Raw genomic sequence first — 26,052 nt, 5'->3', positions numbered from 1 at the left:
AGGCCTAGTGAGGAGAAATAAGAAATAATGGAGACATTTTGTCTTATGGAAGCCTCCTTCCCCTCCTCCGGTCCCTCCTATCTCCACCCCAAATTAGCACAGGAGTCGCAACCGTCCTTTGAATGCATGCAGCGGTTTCAACAAGTTGGGAGAAACTTTGGAAGCAGTAACAACTGCAAGACCTTCCCATGTTTTCACCACCCACCGCCAAATGCTGGAGAAAAAAAACCTTTTTCTCTCTGCTCCTCATTTTATTTATTTTTATTTATTTATTTGCTACATTTATATGCCGCCCTTCTCACCCCGAAGGGGACTCAGAGCGGCTTACAAATTAAATTTACATACAATATTATATTAGTATAGTACAATACTGGTAACAAATTACTATATTGTACTGTATCAACATATAGTAATATTATATGTAATATAATATTATTAGTAATATTTTGGGTCCAATGTTAACTCTGTTAAGCGTTGATCCTTCCCAACGGAAGGTGTTTGGATTTTATGCTGGATAGAAGCGCACATTGTCTTCCACTGACTCTTAATTCCTGCACTTTATTCAATCCAAAGGCAACCCCCTCTTGACTCTCTGGGCCCTTCCACACAGCCATATAACCCAGAATATCAAGGCTGGAAATCCCACAATATCTGGTTTGAACTGGGGCCCCATCCACACAGTTGAATAAATTCCTACCGCATCTGCTTTCAACTGGGATATATGGCATTGCAGATTCAGATAACCCAGTTCAAAGCAGATATTGTGGGATTTTTTTGCCTTGATATTCTGCTTTATATGTCTGTGTGGAAGGGCCCTTGGTTATCTGAGCCTAGGCTGCCATACATTCCAGTTCAAAACAGATATTGTGGGATTTCCTGCCTTGATGTTCTGGGTTATATCGAACTGTGTGGAAGAGCCCTCTCTTGCATCCAGAATGGATGCCTTGTGATATCACTCTTCACTGCCATGGCGCAATACTGTGAAATCCCGGAAGTTGTAGTTTTACAAGGTCTTGAGCCGGCTCTTCCCAAGGGTGCTGGTGCCTTGCAAAACTGCTACTCCCAGGATCCCATAACACTCTGGTAGAGAAGGGTGAAAAAAGCCCTATAAAACTAAAAGTCTCAGGATCCCATAGCACTCTTTGGTGGTGAAGGGTAAAAAAACCCCTATAAAACAAACTCCCAGGATTCCATAGCTCTATTTGGCAGAGAAGGGTGAAAAAATCCCCTGTAAAACTACAACTCTCGGGATCCCATAGCACTCTTTGGCGGAAAAGGGTGAAAAAACCCTATAAAACTAGAACTCCCAGGATTCCATGGCACTCTTTGGCAGAGAAGGGGTAAAAACCATATAAAACTACAACTCCCAGGATTCCATAGCACTCTTTGTGAAGGGTTAAAAAAACTTCAACTCCCAGGATTCCATACCACTCTTTGGCAGAAAAGGGTGAAAAAACCCTATAAAACTACAACTCGCAGGATTCCATAGCACTGTTTGTGAAGGGTTAAAAAACTGCAACTCCCAGGATTCCATAGCACTCTTTGGCAGAGAAGGGTGAAAAAACCCTATAAAACTACAACTCCCAGAATTCCATAGCACTCTTTGGCAGAGAAGGGTGAAAAAACCCTATAAAACTACAACTCCCAGAATTCCATAGCACTCTTTGGCAGAGAAGGGTGAAAAAACCCTATAAAACTACAACTCCCAGGATTCCATAGCAGTCTTTGTGAAGGATTAAAAAAACTGCAACTCCCAGAATTCCATAGCACACTTTGGCAGAGAAGAGTGAAAAAATCCTATAAACCTACAACTCCCAGGATTCCATAGCACTCTGTGGAGAAGGGTAAAAAAACCTGCAACTCCCAGAATTCCATAGCACACTTTGCAGAGAAGGGTGAAAAAAACCCCTACAAAACTGCAACTCCCAGGATTCCAGCCTTAAGCCATGGCAGTATAAGGGTTGTCAAACTGCAGTAGCCCTATAGTACAAATGCATTCATATTTATTACAGGATCCTCAGCCTTCTCTGCCCAAGACTGCCAATGCCTCCTCAAACTACAACTCCCAGGATTCAATAGCATTGAACCATGGCAGTTTGAGTGGTATCAAACTATCTTAGTCCAACAGTGTAGAGGCACCTTTGTTATTTTTGCATGACATTATGTGCGCCGTGGTGTCACCTGTGGCACTGGGGATGCAAATAAAAGCCGAGGGGAAGCCAGGCGGAACAACCAGCATTTTGTGAAGTGGGAGGGACGACGGTGGAGAGATTTAATATCTTTGAAAGCTTTTGGGAGGAGTCTCTCTGGCCATCTCCCCTACCCATAAAACAAAAGCATCACACACACCCACAGCCCCACCAAGTATTGAACCGTGACGTCAATCCATTTTTGTATGTCTGTGTGCGGCGTGGTCATGAATGTCTCCAACGCGCCCTCTGCGAAGTGCTCACAGGAAAACAGATTACAAGATTAACATCTGTTAACATGATCGTTTATCTCCAGCCAAAAATAGGTCAGTCCTTTCTTAAGGAAGCGCGATGGCGAGGCACATGATTAAATAATGAAATCAAACTAATGAGTTCGTCAATTGGAGAGGTCGGGGAAGGGACCAAAGGGGGTCTGTTTGAACTGGCCGGCATTTCTATCCCAAAATTTGGATTCAGATCTATACTGTGAAATGAGTGCAGTTCGACAGTGCTTGAACTGCCATGGCTCAATGCAGTGGAATCCTGAGAGTTGTAGTTTAGTGAGGCTCAGCACTTTTTGGCAGAAAAGGCTCAAGACCTTGTAAAAATACATCTCTCATGATTCTATAGCATTGAGCCAAGTGGTGTCAAACTGCATTCATTCTACGGTGTAAATATGCTTCCTCGCTGGGCAAAGAAGAATGCCAAACCCGGCTGCTGTGTTTTGCTTAGCCAAGACAGGCAGCCTGGTTCTCCAATTACCAGCTCTCTGGCTGGGTTTGCAATGCAACTCCACATTATTCAGCCCCGGAAGAAGTGCTTGGTCTTGTATTTTTCTCCCTGCATGCATATGCCTTTTGTTGGGAATATCAGTCGATATCTGGAGAGGTAAATGAACCCCTCCCTCCTCCCTTCCCTTCTCTCCCTGTCCATCTGCCCAAAATTAAAACCTCTTCGAATCAGAACAGATCAGATGGAGTTGGTTTCCTGGATCAAGTTTGAAAATGATCTATGGGTGTTTTTTTTAACAATGGGGCAGACTTGCTTATCTGAAGAAAGCTCATTGGAGAGTGTCCAAAATTACACCGATTTGCCTTCCAAGAATGCGATTATTTATATCCATTTAAGAGTCATGGCTAAAAAGAGATTTTTTTTAAAAAAAGGTTGGAGAATTGCATTGAGTCCAGGACACAATAGGGGGTTTGAATTCTCCATGGTATTCAAAGGAGACTGCTGTGTAGCCAAAAAAAAGAAAAAAAAGGTGGGTGCAGGGGGAGGAAAGGCTTTATTTTCTAGGGATTAAAAGCAGTACCTTGTTGATTCTTTCTGAATTGGTTGTGTTTTAAAATGCGCACGAACACATACTCCCGCTCCTTTTAGCAAAGGTGAAAACTTAAATGTCCAGGCTCAAGAGGAAAAAAAAGCTTGTTGGGCCACCATAACGCTGTAAACGAAAGGTTGTTTCTGCACCACACAATAAGCATCTGCACACAATGAATAGAAGCAGCAGGCCTTGCCTGTTGTGGATCTGGCCTTATTTTGCACTTAGAAAACTCTTCCTTTTGTGATTCCACCCCATTATTTCGGAATCTAGGTTTATGACTGAAATATACTGCTTGCTAATCAGTCGATTGTTCAGGACAATTTGAGATTTCTGTAATAAAATGTCCATTTCTTCCCAAAGTTCATCTTGGTATGTTTGAGTGGATGGGTGCGATAGGTTGTGAAAGGACTAAATGCAGCCTTTTGTGTGGAAGCCAACTCCTCAGCCTGCTACTATTCTTGTGTCGTCAGAACTATTTCTTGTTAGCGAGAAACCTGAGCATGCTCAAGGAGAGTCCTTTATGCTTTGGCTTTGTGCCACATACTTTATTTCATAGCTGCTTGTCTAAATGAGTTAACTACCAAAGAGTTTTTCATTAACTCTCTGGGCAGCCGTATATGAATGATAAAAGAGCCTATCTGAAAGAGGGCAGGGCACCCCATAGGAACATAGGTCTGTTCCATTTTAGATTCTGTGCGTGTTTATCCATTTTCTTTGACCAGTTTTCTCCGTCCCATTTGGGACAAGCGTGTATATATATATGGTGTGGGGAGTGCTTATTAATTTTTCAGCAGCTTGTTGCTGTAGGCAGGAGGTAACTGAATATAGGTCTCACCTCTTGAACTTTGATGTCATAAGTCTTCTCGGTTTTATTCTGAGTTGTGTTGAGTGTAAGATACTATCCTAAATCTTTTTGTCACAACTAGAGTACACCCACTCAAACAGTGGAATTTCCACAAATGTTGCTTTAGTAAGTTCTCATTGATTTGATGGGTCCGTTTGTATTGGGAGTTATGGCTGGGTTTAGTCCAATGGCATTACTATAGTGAAATCATTGTGAGGATTATGGAACAAGTGTCATGGCAACCTTGAGGGTGACTACATTGTTCCCAACGGTGCTCTTAGGATGTGTTCATACTTGACACCAACACAGTCCCGTCTTTTGCGTATTTATTTGGAAGTAAGTAAAGACTGTTATCCTGTGCTGTGGGATAAATTTTGCTTGAAATCAGGGTGTGTCCTTTTGAGTCCACAGGATCCGCCTGTAAAAGCACATTGCCATTGCCATGTCCCACCATTGTGATAAAAAATGATTAACCCATCCCAGCTAGACTATACCCACCATTTTGGAATATCTCCTTTATTTTTTCTGACTTCCATGCACATCAGTCTTGCTTGAAAGGCTCAAAGGTAGCTTTACACTCCAGCAATGTGTATATTTACCCAGTATTAGGTATCACTGGAACTATAATTTCAAAATATTTATACGTGTGGAAACTCAGAATGCACTCCCAATAGACAACTACTCTGAAGTAAACCCATTCGTTTTCAGGAGTTTCATAATCAGGTTGCTGGATTGGACTAATATATCAAGTACGGGTTGAACATCTCTTATCTGGAATTTCAAAATCCCCAGTACTCCAAAGTTCAAACTTGTCCAGATGGATAGATGATGTAGTGACACCTTTGCTTCCTGGTGTACACATGCACAATAGTATTAAAAACATTGTGTAAAATTATCTTGAGGTTATGTGTATAAAATGTAGCCAGTATATACATAAATGTTATGTTTAGACTTGGGTTCCATCTCCAATATATCTCATTGTATGCATTTATGCAAATATGTGTATTCCATAGTCTGAGAAAAATACCAAACACTTCTGGCTCTTAGGATTGCAAATCAGGAACACTGAACCTGTACGAAGCCCCGTTTCATTCTGAAAAGATATCAAGTGTTGGTTATTTGGGGTGTTGTGTGGTTTCTGGGCTGTATGGCCATGTTCTAGCAGCATTTTCTCTTGATGTTTTACAGTAGTCTCACTTATCCAACATAAATGGGCTGGCAGAACGTTGGATAAGCAAATATGTTGGATAATAAGGAGAGATTAAGGAGAAGCCTATTAAACATCAAATTAGGTTATGATTTTAACAAATTAAGCACCAAAAATCATGTTATACAACAAATTTGACAGAAAAAGTAGTTCAACACGCAGTAATGCTATATAGTAATTACTGTATTTACGAATTTAGCACCAAAATATCACGATGTGTTGAAAACATTGACTACAAAAATGCGTTGCATAATCCAGAACGTTGGATAAGCGAGTGTTGGATAAGTGAGACTCTACTGTACCTGCATCCTCTGGCGGATCCTTTGAATATGTCAGACACAGATGCAGGCCAAGCCTTCAACAATATGTTCGTTATTTGTCCCCCTTTTATCTTTGGCTTCATCTACACTGACTATTGAAATCAGGTTCAACCTAGTACAGTACTGAACTACTTTTTCTATCAAATTTGTTGTATAACATGATGTTTCAGTGCTTAATTTGTAAAATCATAACCTAATTTGATATCTAATAGGCTTCACCTTAATATCTCCTTATTATCCAACATATTTGCTTATCCAACGTTCTGCTGGCCCGTTTATGTTGGATAAGTGAGACTCTACTGTACTACAAAATGTTACCGTATATTGAACTGCTTTTTTCTGTCGATTTGTTTTGGTGCTTAATTTGTAAAATCATAACGTAATTTGACGTTTAATTGGCTTTTAAAAATAGGATGTTGATTGGTCTCATCCCCATGTAAGTTGCTCCGAGTCCCCTCGGGGAGATTTTGGCAGGATACAAAAATAAAGTTATTATTATTTTTCCTTAATCCCTCCTTATTATCCAACATTTTTGCTTATCCAACATCCTGCCGGCCCGTTTATGTTGGACAAGCGAGACTCTAGTGTATAAAAGTTGGCCAAACATTGCAATTGGGGGGCATCCTGGTGTTTGGAGGTGCCTTTGTCCCCCGCTTTCAGAAATGGCATTGTGTTACCCATTGTGGCCGTGTCAGGTTTCATTATATGCCAGGAGGACAATGCACTGATCCCAGAAGAAGGCAGGAAAAAAACACACTCAGAGAGAGAGAAAGGAGGAGGAGAATCTAGGAAACTGTTGTTGATGGAAGAGTGGGTTGGATGCTTGGCTTTCTCAGGGCGAAGGCTACTCTAGGTTTGGAGGGGGCCAAACGGTGCCAGGGCGAGAAAGGGGCCAAAGCCCTGTCCTCCCTCTTGGACAGCCAGCCACCCCTTTCTCTCCTCCCTCCGCCTCGCAACAGCTTGTTGCTGTGTGTGGAGGAGGGAGGAGGCAGCCCAGAGGCAAAGGAAGGGAGGAGTTTCGCCCCGGCAGGCGGCTGTTTTCTCTCTCTCTTGCTTTCTCTCGCCCCCCTTTTTTCCTCCTGGAGCCAGAAACGTCACCGCCGCCGTGTAACTGTAACACAAGAAGTGAAAGAGGGCCGAGGGAAAGAGGCAAAGCTCAACTTCTAACCCTGAACAAAGGCAGGATCCCGGATTTGTCCAGGCGACTCTCCCAAATCAAGTGGGGGGAAAAGCCTGCCGACTGAGAAAAGGCTGGAACAGGAGGAGAAACCAACCTCTGGGCTTTTTTGGGGGGATCTCAGAAGGTAATCGCTTTTTCCTATTTCCAACTTCAGGTTGTTATTGTGGAAAGAGAGTGTTGCAAGGCGTGGCGAGGCTCAGCCAGGGATTGCATAAGTGTTCTCAGGGAATAGATCTCCAAAGGCATTGGGGACAAGGGATATATGGAGGTGAAGGGAGAGATGCGCCCTGATACGCACTCATAAACAGGTTGGGGAAATATTGGGAGAGATTGCTCTCTCTTCCTATAAAAGCCTTCTCTCCGGAAGGAGAAGCTGGTGGCTCAAGTCTGGGAAGAGATGAAACTTTAGGAGGCACCCAGCTGCATTTCTTGGGTGTGGGATGAATGCAAGACTCCAGTTCTGCATAACAAAGGGAGGAGGATGGAACCTGGATCCTACTTTATTTAGTTTAGGCTTTCTTGCGGGTGGGGGGGGGGGACTTTTCTATAAATGGATGCTATTTTGGATCTGAGATGGGATAATAATAATTAAAGTCTGCCTGAAGCTTATTCTCTGGGAGAAGAATGTTTCCCTGCAATGGCTCTCCCCAATTCAGTGGAGCTTGAAAACTTAGGAAAAGTTTACAAGGCGGCCTATGATGTTTTGTCTCCAGTCACAATTTTTTCCTCTATGACCAGTGATTCTCCTTCCTAATGCCCTGACCCCTTAATTGTGTTGACCCCCCAACCATAAAATTATTTGTGTTGCGATTTCATAACTGTAGTTTTGCTACTGTTATGAATCGTAATGTAGATATCTGATATGCTGGATGTATTTTCATTCACTGGACCAAATTTGGCACTAATACCCGATACACCCAAATTTGAATACTGGTGGGGTTGGGGGCAGATTTATTTTGTTATTTGGGAGTTGTAGTTTGCTGGGATTTATAGTTAGCCTATAATTAAAGAGCACTCTGAACCAGCCCACAATGGATCAGCACCAAACTTCCCACACTACCTACATGGCCAACTTTAAATATTGGTGGGGTTGGGGGGGCTGTTTTTGAATTCTGGGAGTTGTAGTTCACCAATACTCAGAGCGCTCTCTATGCTAAACTAGAGATGGAACTAGTAAACTTGCCACACACACCCAACATACCAAACTTTTGATACTGGTGGGGTTTCGAGTGGACTGACCTTACTGGTTGGGAGTTATAGTTCACCCACATTGACTGAGCAATGTTTGGATCTGGGCCAAACTTAGTACAAATACCCAATATGACTAACTTTGAATACTGGTGGGGTTTGGGGAAGGGGACTGACCCCACATGTCAGTAATGGTAGGTCTCCTTGCATCCAGAGAACCCTGTGACCCCCACTGTTGATGGATCTGAATCAAACTTGGCACACAGACCCAACATGGGCCCTTATGCATTTTCTAATGGGAGCATTAATAAAGAAACAAGGGTTCCTTAGACCATCAGAAATATGTGTTTTCTAATGGTCTTTGGAGACCCCTCTGACACCCCCCTCATGACCCCCTCTCTAAGGGTCCTGACCACTAAGGTGAGTAACACTGCTCCGTGTAGTCAAGAGGTCTGCATCGAAGATGGAACAGGTCCCACAAAGTGTTTTCACAACTGGTTACCCTGTCTTTTTTAAAAAGGCCTTGCAACTCATTTCAGAGAATAAGTGACTGTTTGTTGCTAAGATATTTATCTTTCCTTGTATTACCTTTCTGTGTGTGCCTGTGTTTAGTAGAAGAGCCTGTTTTGTAAGACTTGCTTTCTTTTCTGTCAGTCCTGCAGTTCATTGTCTCCTGTCCAAATCTGAAAGACGTCATGTTGATACTTGCATATGTATAATTGGACGCCACCGATCGTATTGGTAGGAGAGAGGAGAGGAATTTGTGTCCCTGTTTTCTCATAAAATTGGAGCCGGGGTTGCATAAGAGCCCTTGGGTGATTAGCATGGCAGGTCAGTTATTCAAGGAGGCGTCTTTAGTTTCACAAAAGTAACTGCCATAGCCATCTTGAGTAAGCTCTGACTAATAAAATCAGCCCCAGTTCTGTTGGTTTTACTTTGAGTCATTTGTATTAGGCATCACTTTATTTAGGACTTCAACAGTACAAAAGGTTTGTTTGGTAATTTTACTATTCTTTTGTTAGGTCTCATGGTTAATATCTTGCACATATACAGACTGAAGGGAATGTTTAAAATAAATCTTAGATTCAAATTTGATAGTGGAAAATGAATATGTCCTTAAACACCCACTCTGGTACGCTGAAAGTTACAGCCCTCCTGGGCAAAAACATAGATTTATCTAATCCAACATCCTGATTCCCATGGTGACTAACCCAATACTCCAATAGGTATGTGTGTAAAAGCAGCAGCTTTTCTACTGTTGACTTTCAGTTACTGATATTAATTGTTCACTAGGATACTGAGATTGAACATGGTGGTTCTATTAAGTATTGCAGGAAATGGCTATTGAAGGATTCACTCTCCATGGATTTGGTGTACCTTTGGTCTTGGAGACCTTTTGCTTCCATGTGTTTTGGACTGCACCTTCTCTGACCTCTTACCTTTGACTGTGTTGCTTGGGGTTTTCTGGGAGCTGAAATCCAAAACATCATGAAGACATCTGGACTAAACTTTCTTTTCAAGCAGCAATTCCCAAACTTTGGTGCTTCAGCTGGATGTTGGTTCTCAGAAATCCCTGATCATTGACCAGACTGGCTGAGGTTTCTGGAAGCTGAAGTCCAAAATACTTGGAAATCAGAGTTTGGAAACCTCAATCTGAAAGCATCTTGTGGCTGCAAATTCCACATTTCATTCTGTAGAATGAATTGAAAATCAATGTATATTTTATATCTCAAGAAAGTATGAATTGTTTCCTAAACATTTCCTAAAATTGAACACAGACTTAGGAAAACACTGTGTGTCTTATACCTTATTCTTTTCTCTTTAAAGTAAAAAAAGGAAATAGATGGCATCATTATGTTAGTCACACCCTAATATTATGAAATGTTTGGGACATGTACCTTTTGCAGTGGTATGCAGTTTCAATTAAATACACACAGAATTGTTGAAATTATTTGAAACAAAGATACATGCAATTTTCATGTTTCAGGTGTAGGAGAAAATCCAGATATTAGCTTCTATGAAGGCGTAGTGTGTCAGGCAGGCAGGCAGCCAGATAAGGTAGCTGCCTCATATGTCTTCATTGGCTCTGTGCCTACAGCTTAGCACAGTAATAACACGGTTGTAGCTGTACTTACTTAGGCATAAGCCCCACTTAAAACAGTGGGACTTATTTCTGATGAATATGCAGAGGGCTGAGCTGAAGTGCATGATTACAGCAAATGCAGAGCCACCCTGGTGCAGTGGTTGGAGCACAGGACTGAGATTTGGGAAATCAGGTTTTAGCCCCACTGACTCATGAAATTCACTGAGTGACCTTGAGGCAGTTGCTTGTTAGGACAAAATGGTAGGGTTGTTGTGAGGACAAAATGGGAAGGAGGAGAATCTTGAGCTCCCTGAAAGAAATGCAGAATATAAATGCAGGTAGTAATCTAAGTATGTTAGGATGTAAATATTTAAAAAGTTCAATTTACTGTCTATTAAGGATGACGAAGAGTACTGTGGGCCCTTGGTATCTGCTAGGATTTGGTTCTAGATGTTCAAGTTTCCTTGTATACAGTGTTGTAGTAAAATGGTGTCCGTTATAGAACATGGCAAAATCAAGGTGTGCTTTTTGGATTAAAAAAATATATTTTCAAGCCATAGTTGAATCCATGGGTTCAGAATTTGTTGATATGGATGACTGACTGTATAAGGAAACAAGCTACATTTCCTGGCACAGTATTTGACTAGTGAACTTTCTGAGTTGCCTCATTATAGAACTACACACAACAGGAATGACTCTGCAAGTGTTGAGAACCTGAACATTTTAGCTGCAGTGTACCAAAGGGCACACCCTTTTAACTTAATTCAAATATTTTCCTTGTCATTTCCCATATAGGTCAGTTCAGGAGTGAGTGTTTTCATTTCAATAGCTATTGAATATAATAGTGCCCTCGAATTCCCTCTGTTTTTTTTCCTGGTCTTAATTTTTTTTGTTAACAGATAAATTGTATACATTATTGACTGTTTCACCAATGTATAGGAAAATCCTAGGGATCCAATAAGTTGACTCTGGTTAGGACAAATCTTAGAGAAAGCTTGATTTGCTGCTGATTCTGGAGAACTCTGGGAGAGCGTGGAGGATATCAGTTTGCCTTGGGCAAAAAAGTAACTGGATAAACCAATTTAAAAACTTGTTGTTTCCACCTACCACAGTAGCCGTATTCAGTTTGTTGAGGAATCAGTATGTCAGTAAATTATAAGATATGTTTTATTCATCCAGAGATATCTTTTCCCCTCAGAGTAACTTTTAAAAAAGAAATCAGTTGCAAAATAGAAATGTAAAAAGCCCAGTTATTGCTACAGGATCTTTTTTAAAAGGCAGAAGACAATAGTGCCATCATTCCAGATCGTTGCTTGTTTTGCTGACTTGAACTGTTTAATTTTTAGTCTTAATGTGTTAGGATTGACTTTACTGTGAAATGTGGCAGGCAGTTACTATTTGTTTTATATGTGTGTGTGCTTCTTTTCCTTGTGAGATAACAGCAGGTAGGAATGGTGCAAATTTCATATAAAGGAAGTTTCAATTACAATAGTGTTGCAGGAACTCTTCTTTCACTCCTTCTGTGCTTTGTCATGATTGAACTGAATGCAAAGTCCTTGTCCTTGGCCACACTCTTCTAATAATGCTTTAGTCATGTTGGCTGCTTATTCCCTCAAATGGATAGTATATGGTTGTACCCAGGGTGTGCACACTCTTTGTCCCAATGGTTGTGCAGTCTCTGATTACACTTCCAGATGTCAAAAGGAGAGTTCATATAGTACAAACTTGTAGTGCTCTGTGTACAGAGTCATCCATTTTGTACATAGACTCTCCTCTCTGACCTCAGACATTGGAGGGTAGGGCTTCAACAGTGTGTGGTCCTCTTAATACATGTGATATTTGGTTGACTTCTATAGAGGGAACAACTCTTTTGTCCACACCCTAGGATTAACACTGCCAGTTCAGATAGTTGCGCACATTCTTATTTTATATTGTATTTTTCTGTTTAGTTTTCCCCTGTGATACTCCATTGTTTTGAAGCTATAACCCAGTGTGGCTATTCTTACTCTTTTCTTGAAAGTTGTTGTTCTTTCTGCCTGAAAATAAGAGTCAGTCAAGACCTTCTGCAAAATCTGATGTTCTCATTGCGACCATTTACTAAAACACAGTACAGTGTTCCCTCACTTATCACGGGGATTAGGTTCCAGGACTAATAAGTGAAAATCCGCGAAGTAGGGACACTATATTTATTTTAATATTTATACATTATTTTAGTAGTTATACACTATTTTAAGTCTTTATCAACCAATTGTGTGGTGATAAATCGCCTCCTTCTCCTCCTTTTGCTGCTTGGGCCCCTTTTCTCTCCCTTTGGCTTCTCCTTCCTCCCTTCCTTAGGCTAATTTTTTATTACAGTAGAGTCTCACTTATCCAAGCTAAACGGGCTGGCAGAAGCTTGGATAAACGAATATCTTGGATAATAAGGAGGGATTAAGGAAAAGCCTATTAAACATCCAATTAGGTTATGATTTTACAAATTAAGCACCAAAACATCATGTTATACAACAAATCTGACAGAAGAAGTACCGTGTTTCCCCGAAAATAAGAGTGTCTTATATTAATTTTTGCTCCCAAAGATGCACTAGGTCTTATTTTCAGGGGATGTCTTATTTTTCCATGAAGAAGAATTCACATTTATTGTTGAACAAAAAATGAACATTTATAATATACTGTACAGTAGTTGTCATCACAAACCAGCGTAACCAGACAAACTGTGAATCCTATCAAGAAATTCTTGTTACTATCAATATTTCCATGTACAACACTATGGTACATTTGGAAGCATGCCCTGGTGTCCTGTCTGGTGGGCATGCTTCCAAACAAAAACTTTGCTAGGTCTTACTTTCAGGGGAGGCCTTATATTTAGCAATTCAGCAAAACCTCTACTAGGTCTTATTTTCTGGGGATGTCTTATTTTAGGGGAAACAGGGTAGTTCAATGCGCAGTAATGTTATGTTGTAATTACTGTATTTACAAATTTAGCACCAAAATATCACGATATATTGAAAACATTGACTACAATGGCTTGGATTATCCAGAGGCTTGGATAAGCGAGGCTTGGATAAGTGAGACTCTACTGTATTTACAATAGTCTTTTAGAGTTTATTGAAAAGCCGCAAAACAGCAAATCCGCAAAAAGTGAACCGCGTAGTGAGGGAACACTGTAATTAGAACTCATATAAGTGTCCTGCTGTTATGTGAAGAAATCTGTGGAAAATGAAAAACAAATACATGTGTGCGAGAGAGGAAAACATTCTTTTATAAGTAAATGGAAAAACAAGGACAACCCAAAAGGGAGAAAAAAACCCAAACAAATTGGAAATACCATAGGAAAGATTTTCAGAATCAGGAATGAAATTATTTTCAAAATGACATATTTAAAATAATATTAGCCAGTTCAAATATATAAGACAAGGAATGGGAATCATGTGCCTCTCCAGATGTTGCAGGAGTACAAATCCCTGAATATCCAACAAGTCCCTGTAGTTGCTGGCTAGTGAAGTCCCCAAAAATCTTAAAGGCTGCATGAGTCTTTCTCCTACCTTAAGAGAAAAAGTGTAAAAGCAGTGTTGTAATTGGTAATAGTTTTGTGGTGACATTTTGAATGGATTTCTAAGCATATTACAGCCTAAGACCTTGGTGCTGGGCAAGTAGTCTCAGATATGGCAGAACAGATAGCATCTTAAGTCATCTGGGCTAGGATCGCACTGTGAGAAGTTGGCAAGTGCCCTATCTTTATGGTATAGCGGCATGAATTTTGTAGAACACAACTCCTAGCTGCTTTTTTTGTTTCTTGTAAGACAACTATGTAATCAAAGAAGAAATTAGCATATGAAAATGCTTCAGAAACTTGTTTCCATTCATGCAAAGCTTGCCTTTTCTGAAGTTCATGAACATTATGGGTGGTCCAGACACAGAGTATATTAAGATAATTCTCCAGATCAGTTAAAGGGTGTTGGTGGATTTAGATGGTGCCCTAGATGGGACTGTGGTAGTTAAAGTGGTTTCAAAGTCTTACACTTGTGTAGTGTGCAGAAACCTCTGTAACTTTACTGTCCTCTGAGCAACTCCTTGTACAAATCAAGGTATGGTGCCTGATTTCGTACAACAGAGCAAGGATAAGAGTCATGCTGCCCTAGAATCATAGAATCAGAGTTGGAAGAGATCTTGTGGGCCATCCAGTCCAACGCCCTGCTAAGAAGCAGGAACATCACATTCAAAGCACTCCTGACAGATGGCCATCCAGCCTCTGTTTAAAAGCCTCCAAAGAAGGAGCCTCCACTACATTCCAGGGCAGAGAGTTCCACTCTCTGAACAGCTCTCACATTGAGGAAGTTCTTCCTAATATTCAGGTCGAATCTCCTTTCCTGCAGTTTGAAGCTATTGTTCCGCGTCCTAGTCTCCAGGACAGCAGAAAACAACCTTGCTTCCTCCTTCCTATGACTTCTCTTCACATATTTATACATGGCTATTGTGTCTCCTTTTAACCTTCTCATCTGCAGGCTAAACATGTCCAGTTCTTTAAGCTGCTCTTCATAGGGCTTATTCTCCAGACCCTTGATAATTTTAGTCACCGTCTTCTGAACACATTCCAGTTTGTCAACATCTCCCTTCAATTGCGGTGCTCAGAATTGGACACAGTATTCTAGGTGTGGTCTGACTAAGGCAGAATAGAGTGGTAGCATGACTTTACTGGATCTAGAGACTATACTCCTATTTATGCAGGCCAAAATCCCATTGGCTTTTTAAGCCACTGCATGATATTGTTAGCTCATGTTTAACTTGTTATCCATGAGGACTCAAAGATCCTTTGCACACGCACTGCTATCGAGCTGTAGATATTGTTGAATGTTCTAGTGCTGAATAGCCTTGGAAGAAGCCCTGCTTTGTCCTACCTATGGACCATGCTTCAGCCCACAAAAACAGCTCTTGCTGCAGTTTCTCATGTCTGCTTTGAGAGCAATACAGTAGAGTCTAACTTATCCAACATAAACAGGCCGGCAGAATGTTGGATAAGCGAATATGTTGGATAATAAGGAGGCATTAAGGAAAAGCCTATTAAACATCAAATTAGGTTATGATTTTACAAATGAAGCACCAAAACATCATGTTAGACAACAAATTTGGCAGAAAAAGTAGTTCAATACACAGTAATGCTATGTAGTAATTACTGTACTTATGAATTTAGCACGAAAATATCACGATATATTGAAAACATTGACTACAAAAATTCGTTGGATAATCCAGAATGTTGGATAACCGAGTGTTGGATAAGGGAGACTCTACTGTATCTAATTAGAGTTTTCTGTTCATTTCAACCTCTGAGTAGCTTCCTCTCTACATTTTCAAAAATATGAGAAGAAGAACTGAAACCATTTTTAAAAATAAAGCATAAAAAGTCTAAGAAAGGTAAAATAGAAGAAAGAAACAGTTGGAAGGAGGACAAAAAAGGAACTCAGGCACAACATAGCTTTGGCGCACTAGAGCAAGCATGGAAGAGGAGAAGGGTGAAACTAGCCAGGAGGGAGGTGTTCCAAAAATGGTGGAAATGCTACTCACACTACTTAGAAATCATTTGTGTGACATTTTGGAGGAAAAAAAAAGACTCTTGCAGCATGTTGGAGGCCATGGCTCTGGGAGCTCGATCTGGTTCACTGGCTGTACTTTGTTCACCTTTTATGTAGGAGTTGTATAATGGGCTTCTTGACCATACCGCACAGAACATGTGATTGATAGCTACAACTCCTCCATGCAAATGTATGTGGTTGTAGGTTCCCTTAACAGAAACAAATACTTGCTCAATCTTGTTACTGCATTTCTGCCCATTTGTGTATCCTTCAGACTGACATAGCTCATGTACCATTTGTGAGGATTTGTAAAAGAGTCACCATGATGTGATGAGTTGACTGGAAAGGGCATGTGGCAACAGCTGATTGGCTTAGTCAGTCAGGAGCCAGAATTCCGATTGGCTGCTGTCTCTAGCTTGGTGCTGAGACAAACGGTTTTAACTGCCACTTTCATCTTGGAGAGTGAGGAGAGCAGCTGACAGGAAATGGTCAGGAAGGAAATCGCTGCGATATTCTCCGAAGCAAATTATAAGGCAAATGAGGAATATTTAAAGACTATTTAAAGGGACTGTTTATTCCCTATGTTCTCTGTGTGAATTCAGAAAGACTACAATATATATTGTTGCCCTGTTTGATCTTTTGAACTGAAGTAAATATACTTGTTACACAAGCCTGACACTTTATTATACTGCAGGGTTTATCTTTATTCAGAAAGTGTGGTAAAGCTTCTATTTATTTATTTCTACAACCTCCAACACCATTGTCTAGGGATGGAGATTTTTGGGAAGATTCTCAGAGGTACTACTAAACAAAATAGGTTTTCAAAGAGCCAACATTTGTACATTCAGAATTTCTGTTATATTGTGAAATTACCTGTTGCACTTGATAGAACCAGAGTTTCTTCTCATTGTTTCTCACTTGCTCAATATGTAGCATTACCAGTTATAGCAGAACTGGGCACTTGATGAAATTTCAACCTGATTGGAAAAGAACACGCATGATATTAAATTGCATTCAGCTTAACTATAGCTTAAGAAGCTGAAACAGAATCCAGCAAGACAAATCTTGTGTGAACCTATGCAAATGTGCTGGAAAGTACATGCTTCTGCAAAATGTGATGTATTTCTTCTTGGGAACAGTAATTAATATTGGCAGTGTGGTTTTCATGACATTTGCAAAAGAGCTTGAATTTATTTTATTGCAGAGTTGCAATTTTTTTTGTATTGTTGGACATGCATATTTTAATTTACATGGCTCCACAGAAAGCAATAACTTACTTCATCCACTCTTAAGAAACATATTATGGTGTATTATTTCCAACAAGATTCACTTCTCATATTCTGAAACATGGTATGCTCTTAAAACTATACCACAGATAACAAAACATAGTTAATATAAGTATTTAGAGATAGCCCAGAACAGTAATTAGATACCTTTCTGTCTTTTCCTCTCCCAAAAGTGCAGTTTCATATTCCCCGCTGATTTCTAGAGTTGTGGTCCTTGGGTACAATTCTGAGGAAGCAGGGCTGTACCTATACAGATAAACTCTCAAGTGCCATTCAAATAAACTAGAAATAGTGCAGTGACCTTTTTCTCTGGAGAGCATCTGCCAAGTTTTATCTTTTGAGAGAAGACACATCTCAGGAAAGACTCTGGAATTGGCTTTGGAGCCATAAAGATGAGCATATAATTCTTTTGTTACTTGGGGTATGCACCAGTGTAATTGGATAAGATGTGAGAAGTGGACCAGAAGACCTGCTCTCTGACATGTAACCTTAGTGACAATTTGTTGTTTTTGTGCAAGGGGAAAACTGTTCTTGGCTTAGGTAATTACCAGATACCTTAATCTTTTCTGCACGGTGATAGCTGAAGAGTTGAAACTTTAGTTTCCCATTACAGAACAAAAGTGTTGAATCTCATTTGGAAAATTAATGGCTGGTTAGGAAAACCCAGCCGAAAGGCCCATTCATTTGGGCTGACATCTTCAGTATAAATATTTGTACCTTGCAGCAGCATTCCTTTTTCAAAGCAGACATCTTCCTTTTTGTAAATGTTTATACATCTTCAGTGCTAGGTTAAAATGGTTGTGACTTACTTATGGCAAAATTCTGACCTCTGCTCATCATTACTCCATTGATGTGATGGTTTTGCATTAGTGTAAATGTAATATGTTTTCATTGTGCACATCTGTTGGAGTAAAAACCATTGAACAAAAGGGAGGGATCAGGCTAAACAAATAGCAAATGTTTTTTTCCTGACCTCTAATTATCTGTAATTATTTTTTAAAGCTAAAAATGACTTCATTGGCAATTGTGACTGTTCTTGTAAATTTACAGGATTACTTCCTTACTTAGGCGATCCCTTGTAGCTCGAGGATGATGGTCCTTCAAGTGTAGTGTCTTGGCTGTGGATGTGTATGTGGCTGTGGAGTCCTATTCTTGGCCTGCATGTTCTTCCGCAGTGAGGACATCAGTCTCCAGGTGGAAGGTGGTCCTGGTCAGGGTTGGCTTGATGTGTCTGCCTCTTGGCATGTTTCTCCCTTAAGCACTCCATTTATACCTCTTCAAATTCCACATCACTGCTGGTCACAGCTAACCTCCATGGAGCCTCCGGTGACGAAGTGGGTTAAAGCCTTGTGACTTGAAGGTTGGGTTGCTGACCTGAAGGCTGCCAGGTTCGAATCCAACCCGGGGAGAGTGCGGATGAGCTCCCTCTATCAGCTCCAGCTCCATGCGGGGACATGAGAGAACCCTCCCACAAGGATGGTAAAAACATCAAAACATCCGGGCGTCCCCTGGGCAACGTTCTTGCAGACAGCCAATTCTCTCACACCAGAAGCGACTTGCAGTTTCTCAAGTCGCTCCTGACATGGAAAAAAAAAAGCTAACCTCCACGATTTACAGGATAAATATAGTATGGCGTGACTCACTCTTGTGTGTGACATTAATACTGCTCTACCTTTCACTGGTGTGGTTTTAAGGTGTTTACTTCATTGGATTTTTGACAATCCATCCAGTGTGTTCTCTCATATTGCAGTGATCCCAGCTTCCTGTGTATAGCTCAGTTGCCTTTTGGGAGATGTTGGTGTGTCTTAATAATAATTTTTCTATGCCTATAGCATCTTAATTTGAACTTCTATAAGATGTATTAAATCCCACTCTTGGCAAAAAGATGGGATATAAATACAATTAATAATAGCAACAATATTTCCATTGTTTGTGTTTCTATGCTTTTAGTTGGAGACCAGTACAGCTGTATCAGCCCTAATAACTTATTTTCTGTTGCTGGTTCATCCTTGCATTCTTGAAGTTTTGATTACTGCAACAGTTGTTTATGCCAATAACCTCAAGATACATTCATGTGTTCTGAGATGTGCTTATTACAAGGACAGGAAAAAAAATCTTTTTTTGTAACTGCCAAATAACTTATTACTCAATATGTTTGTGCCAGTAATGTTTTGCTTGTGTGATTTGTGGGTTTACTGTTTCTTAGCTGTGAGGTAATGGCTCAAGTATTATCTCTTGCAAGCTAGCTGGAATTTCTACCTTCAGAAGAGTGAGGCAGTCGAGGGCTGCTTCCCATTGCAGTTTTTATTGTGCAATCACCCGGCCTCTTTCACAGAATTTTCTGATGTGTCCAGATGTTATCATTATCCATTTGTAACCCTTCAGTGTTTTTCCACCACTTCTTCCATTTCCTGCCCTGTCTTTAACCACAGAAAATCTATTAAGAGGGAAGAAGAGGGGATAGCTGTACAGTATAATTTGGGCTGCCTCTTCCTATGCTAAATATTTGCAACTAGGAACTACAGTGATGGAAAGGAGAGGTGCTTTAATGTCTGTCTGTGCCTCCAAGTCACCTGCCAATTTGTGGTGACCTCATGAATTTCATAAAGTTTTCTTAGGCAAGGAGCACTCAGAGGTGGCTTTCCAGTTCCTTCCTTTGAAATTCAAATAGCCTACTATACCTGGCATGCCTTGGCAGTCTCTGATCTAAGTACCCACCAGGGCTGACCCCATTTAGCTTCCAAGATCAGACTGGATCTGGAGCCGTCAAGATATTTAAGCCCCAGAATTGCTTAATACAAGCTTCTTAAACATACTGACTGCAATCATGGGATATAAGTGTACGGGATTCATTTTTCTCTCCTTTGGGCTGTGGAATAAGCCACATATACCATGGTAAAATCTCCAGGCATGTGAAAAGCAATCTTTTCATAGAAATCCCCTTCGGATGTCTTCAAGATGCATATGATTACATCTCCCATCCACCCAGCATCTCATTAAGGACAGCTAGGGTTGGGAAGTCTGTCTCAGCAGGTCAGAATGCCCTATAGAATTTAGACATTAGTTAAACATTAACCTGTTGGAGAAACTGGGAAAAGATGGCCAATCCACTTTTATCTTTATTTCAAGGTCTTGTTTCTTCCATTTGGAAACATTTTTATTTTCCCTGCCCATTTCACCAAATACTGTTTTCCATTTTAATTGCTCATATGATACAGTCACAAGTTAGCAGTCCTTAATAAACTCTGTGTTCAATATTTTTGCAAAGTTAGCTAGATGAATATATGTTTTGCTGTGAACTCTTTTTTTTAAAGAAAGCACTTTGCCAACTTTCCAATAAAATTACAACTTCCTTGATAAAATGTAAATTTGTATCAGTAAGGCAATGAATACTTGGCATTTGCTTCATTCCACCACCCTCACAAATAGGTTGAAATTTCAAAGGAGGTATGTTAATTCTAGAATAATTATTTAGGATGCAAACTGAGGCATGGCAACTAGCATCAACCACTGTGTGTGACTTCTCTACCAATGTGATGGCAAAGTTGATTTAATCTGTGAAGAACTGGGGGGTTTGGGGGGTATTATGTATTGTGTGCAACTTTTAAATTTATAATCCTTTACTCATGCATAGGATTGTGCTGTAACTATTCTGCTATTTCTGAATGTGGAAGGATGGGTGCTTTGTTTTGTAATTTCTACATATATAATGTGATTGGGGATTGCATTTAATTTTGTTGTACAACGACAATAATTAATTCTGTTCTATTCTCCCCATATTGGTGTTGTCAGAGGAAATCTTTTAACAATATTATAAAGTGCTGTTTGCTAACTGTCCTGCCTTTTAATCTTGTTTTCATCACAAACAGTTAACAACAGAGTTTACCTAAGTGGAACATGTACCTGATATATTTGGTATATTTTATAAAAAAGACAAAGCCATGATGTTGTAAGGAGATACTTACAACTACTAAAATGACTGGGTGATTCTATTAAAAATCTATATAATATAATTTAGAATGGATAGTATATTTACCAATCAATTACCATGGGTCCTTCACATTTGCCTGGGGTTAAGGGTACAGGACCTCTGCAGAAGTGGAAGAACATGAATAAAATATTTTCCCTACCTGAAAGAATGCATGTCTAGAAATCTCTACATCCTCAGAACAATGCTATGGTGTGCCTTTTCCCTCCTCCTGTGCTGCACTCCTGGTACAGATTCCTCTTTCCTTGCTCCCAACATCAGTGTGAAATTGTGTGAGAAAGAAGCAGAGGGAATTGAGTTGTGGGCAGGTTAGGATGTTCTTGCAAGGAAGTGCATGTTTTGGACATGTTGGGAAAAGTAAGATATGTACTTACGTACTTTTATTGGGCTAGATCAGAGCTTTCCAAATTATGTTGGCTGCAGTGTTACAAGCTTAACGAATCTACGTGAAAGAAGCAATAAATCATAATGAAAGATTTTCATGAGAGATGTTGTATTCCCATACATTTCATTATTACAATTTAGGTATGTGTCCATATCTTTTATAACTGATTGTTTTACCTTTGGTTTGCTAGTAAAACTGAGTTACTGTGTCGTGAAATGATGCATGTCTAAAAAGTGTGTCTCCAACATGAAATATTTGGAAACCTCTGGGCTAGATTCAGACTTACCTATGCTTAGCGTACACCTATGGGGATTACGTAATTAAGCCCTATTGGTTTTAATGGGAGCACTCTCTGCATGGCCAAGTCTGGATCACGACAATGTGTTTAAAGCACCTTGTAAGGAAAGTTACCTAAAGACATCAGATCCCATTTGATCTTGGAAACTAAGCAGGGTCAGTACTGGTTAATAGTTCTTAGATATAAGACCACCAATGAACACCAGGTGCTGTAGCCTATATTTCAGAAGAAGGAATTTGTGAAATCACCTCTGAGTATTCCTTCCTTAAAGAGACCTCTTAGGAAATTGATGGAGTGACTTGAAGACATGCACACACATACACAAGAAAGGTTAAAACATGTACATTTTAATGTCCCAGCTTTTTGAAGTGAACTTTACAACAATGTCCCATCAATCCTCAATTGTTTGTTCTTTTTATTTTCTTTTACTCCAGTGTTTTCTCCACTCAGCTTTTCTTCTGCTCTATTTCTTACTGTCCTTATAGCTCTTCTTTTAGCACTATAGCCATAGTGCTTCTTAAGACCACAGAGTTTTCTTTGCAATTGGTTTCCTTTTCCTATCCCTAAACTAGGGATGGCCAACCTGGTCTCATCGAGACTGCAGTTCCCACATCTTTGTCCACTTACCTTGTTGATAGAGTCTCATGGAAACTGTAGTCAGAAACCTCTGGAAAGCACAAATTTGCCTACCCCTGCCATAAACTACAAGTGAGGTTTCAGCCCTACCCAAACGAACAAACTTTTTAAAAATAAAAACCGGGCAGTGTGCATTCTGTTAATGTTTATTCTCTTATGTGGTTGGAAAGTTTGTGAATGTTATCGGTGCTTTATCAGTCTGTTTTGGAGGACTCTGCAAAAGTGCAAAATAATACTAATGATGGAGCCAAATTCATTGTTCACTGTCCCTTTCTCCAGCAAACAGTTTTTGAGAGCTTTTACATCTTTGCATAGCTTCTCTGCTATCTGGTTTATTTAAAAATAGAGTACATAGGTCCTATACCTTGACTGGTGTTAGCTTGCCTGACTAAGGGTCAAGGAGATGTATATTAAGTTGTTCAGTTATTGTGATTTCCAACTGTTTAAGATTTCGGGGTGTATTTCTACACAAGAGATGTTTACACTTTCTAGCACAAAGTGACATTTTGAAGCCACTCCTTTGTTTACAGTAGTTCTTTTCACATTTTGTACTCTGCCCTCCTTCTAGAATTGTACAGTGCTTTCCTCATAGTTTTGCAATGGTAAAAGTAAATTCATTCATGTTCTGTAAATAAATCTGAAGTTGATTCAAACAATAGTTTGCTTCAGAGTTTCCAAATACAGTAGAGTCTCACTTATCCAACGTTCTGGATTATCCAACCCATTTTTGTAGTCAATGTTTTCAATACATCGTGATATTTTGGTGCTAAATTCGTAAATACAGTAATTACTACATAGCATTACTGCGTATTGAACTACTTTTCTGTCAAATTTGTTGTATAACATGATGTTTTGGTGCTTAATTTGTAAAATCATAAACTAATTTGATGTTTAATAGACTTTTCCTTAATCCCTCCTTATTATCCAACATATTCGCTTATCCAACGTTCTGCCGGCTTGTTTATGTTGGATAAGGGAGACTACTGTAGTAATTTCTCGAAGTCTAATAAAGTGTGCGATGATTGAAAGTTGCATCGCTATCATGATTCTGCATGAATGAGTAAGCCCCATTTTATACTTTTACCAAAATGTGTGTGTGAAGTAACATATTTCCAAGCTTTAAATACTGGAATATATGTGGCAACTTTGGTCTCATGAATCACTGGGAGAACATGGCACATATGAGAGCACTAAATGATCACTCATTTATTGGCTGAAATTGGGCCTGTTTGCAAAGCAGGAGAACAGCAGCTCCAAATATATTCCTTGAAGAAACTATTAAGAAAGAAAACCCAGTAAAATGCAAATTAGAGGCATTAAAAAGCATATTGATCATATAATGAAGAGAGAAATAACATAAAGGAAAAAAGGGGGAGCAGGAAAGCAGTGCCATCCATAGTTACATGCATTGGAATTTAAAATCAGCCAGTTATAATACGTAAAATGACTGACTGGCCAATAAAAGCAAATGAGACCAAAAGGGGCCAAGAATAAGCTCTCAGGGGAGGTTTTTTTTCCTCCAAAATATGACTTTGGCAACTGAAAAGGCCCCATCATTATATTTCTGCAAACATCATTTAGATCATTGTTTATATATTATGAAGAGGGCCATGTTGTAATAGTATTTTACACCTTTTCTGGAACAGAAGATCATTGGCTTACTCATCAAGAGCTTTTCCTCTTCTGGTAATTGGCTTTAAAATGCAGTAGGATTCAAAAAGAAGCGCACCAGATAACAACCTTGACTACATCATAGTATGAAGTTACTTGTACCAGAATAATGTCGTGAAATGCTTGTGGACTGTACTTCAGATTTTTATTGTGAAGTGGTGTTGAAATAACAGTACCTGAAATGGCAGAACCATGATGGGAGTGACTTGCGCATGGTTTTGCAAAAAACTGACCACATCATGATATATACTGGAGTGCTGCTTTATATAGGCTACACTCACTTAAAAGGATAAGTCAGGATTCTAGGCTTATCCTGGCCTACTCTATGAGCGAGCAAGATGCTAGTGCAGCTCATTCTTTTCATTCCTCATCCCTGTGCAATTGGATAAGCAGCCAGAAATGACCAGTTTTGCATTTTGTCTAAACCCAGGCTCCTTGGTGAAAAACCCAGACAAGCCGGAATTGCAAGACAAGAACAAGCACAGGAAACATTGATGATTGCTTATCCAGTCACTGAGCAAAAGCACTATTTATTTCTTCATAAATGTTAAGAAAGAAGTGCCCCAGATGTTACAGAGAAGAGGGGACTGTGCTGATTCATTTTCAGGTTCCAGTTTAATATGTAGAGCTGAAGAATAATACCCAGCAGTGTAACAGAGGGAGGGGAAAGAGATGAGGACATTGCCCCTTCCAAAGAAGAAGCCCCCCTTGAAATTTTCCTTCAGTGTTTTTACATTGAAAAATCTTTTCAGGAGAATTCCCATGTTTTCTATATTTACAGTCCCTTGGGATCTTGTTCTATCTCATTTCTTTGGATACCTAAGCTTTCATTCTAAATGTTCAACAGATGTTTTAAATGCATCTTAATGTTATAAATTTTACTTATAAAAATTTGTATTGGGGGCAAAATTCTTATTTAGATAGGCAATGTCTTCATTTAGCCCCCCTCCCTCCAACCATACTATGGGGTGATGCTGCTTTGTAGTACTAGTACTCATATCACATGAAGAACATGAAGTTACACTGAAGCCTATAGTTGCACAAGTAACTGCACAAGTAGGTAAAGGTAAAAGTTTTCCCCTGACATTAAGTCCAGTCATGTCCAACTCTGGGGGTTGATGCTCATCTCCATTTCTAAGCTGAAGAGCCGGCGTTATCCGTAGACACTTCCAAGGTCACGTGGCCAGCATGACTGCATGAAGCGCCGTTACCTTCCCGCAGAAGCTATACCTATTGATCTATTCACATTTGCATGTTTTCAAACTGCTAGGTTGGCAGAAGCTGGGGCTAATAGCAGGAGCTTACTCTGCTCCCTGGATTTGAACCTGGGACCTTTCGGTCAGCAAGTTCAGCAGCTCAGTGGTTTAATCAGCTGCGCCATTGGGGGCTTTACCTGCACAAGTATTTTCCTTCTAATGTGTGCCCTAGTTGAATTCTGGCCAGTGTAATAATGGTTCTTGAATGTGATCAAATGCATATTCTGGTTATTCAGCTTCCAGCAGTGGGCAGGCAAAGACCTTTTGAAAACTCAAAACATGGTGGTGAAAGTCACCCCACCATCTTTTAATTTTCAGAGTGTAGTTATTTATTTACTGTTCTAATTTTAGAGTTTTTTTAATACTGGTAGCCTGATTTTGTTCATTTTCATGATTTCCTCCTTTCTGTTCAAATTATCCACATGTTTGTGGGTTTCAATGGCTTCTCTATGGAAATTGTCCACATGCTTATGCATTTCAGTGGTTTCTCTATGTAGTCTGACATAGTGGTTGTTAGACTGGTCCAGCATTTCTGTGTTCTCATCTAATATGCAGTGTCCAGGTTGGTTCATCAAGTGCTTTGCTATGGCTGACTTTTTAGCAACCACTATGTCAAACTATACAGAGAAG

The 26,052-nt window shown here is 39.9% G+C and overlaps 1 protein-coding gene across 3 annotated transcripts in view; it reads left to right on the top strand.

Annotated features, from left to right (window-relative positions):
* znf516 (zinc finger protein 516) overlaps positions 1 to 26,052 on the top strand; it is a 138,942-nt gene that overhangs the window by 5,137 nt on the left and 107,753 nt on the right. Inside the window, exon 1 of one of the 3 annotated variants that reach the window (XM_008108749.3) lies at positions 6,244 to 7,188. The exons of 1 other annotated variant lie outside the window; for it this stretch is intronic. The gene's annotated coding sequence lies outside the window, so the exon portion shown is untranslated. Of the gene's footprint in view, positions 1 to 6,243; positions 7,189 to 26,052 lie in introns of those variants that run through there. One more of the 3 variants, XM_008108751.3, reaches the window with a different exon arrangement.

This window comes from Anolis carolinensis, chromosome 4, assembly GCF_035594765.1.
Source record: "Anolis carolinensis isolate JA03-04 chromosome 4, rAnoCar3.1.pri, whole genome shotgun sequence".
NCBI classification, from domain to species: domain Eukaryota; kingdom Metazoa; phylum Chordata; class Lepidosauria; order Squamata; family Dactyloidae; genus Anolis; species Anolis carolinensis.
Note: the sequence above shows the minus strand (reverse complement) of the source record. Positions and strands in the feature narration are given on the sequence as shown.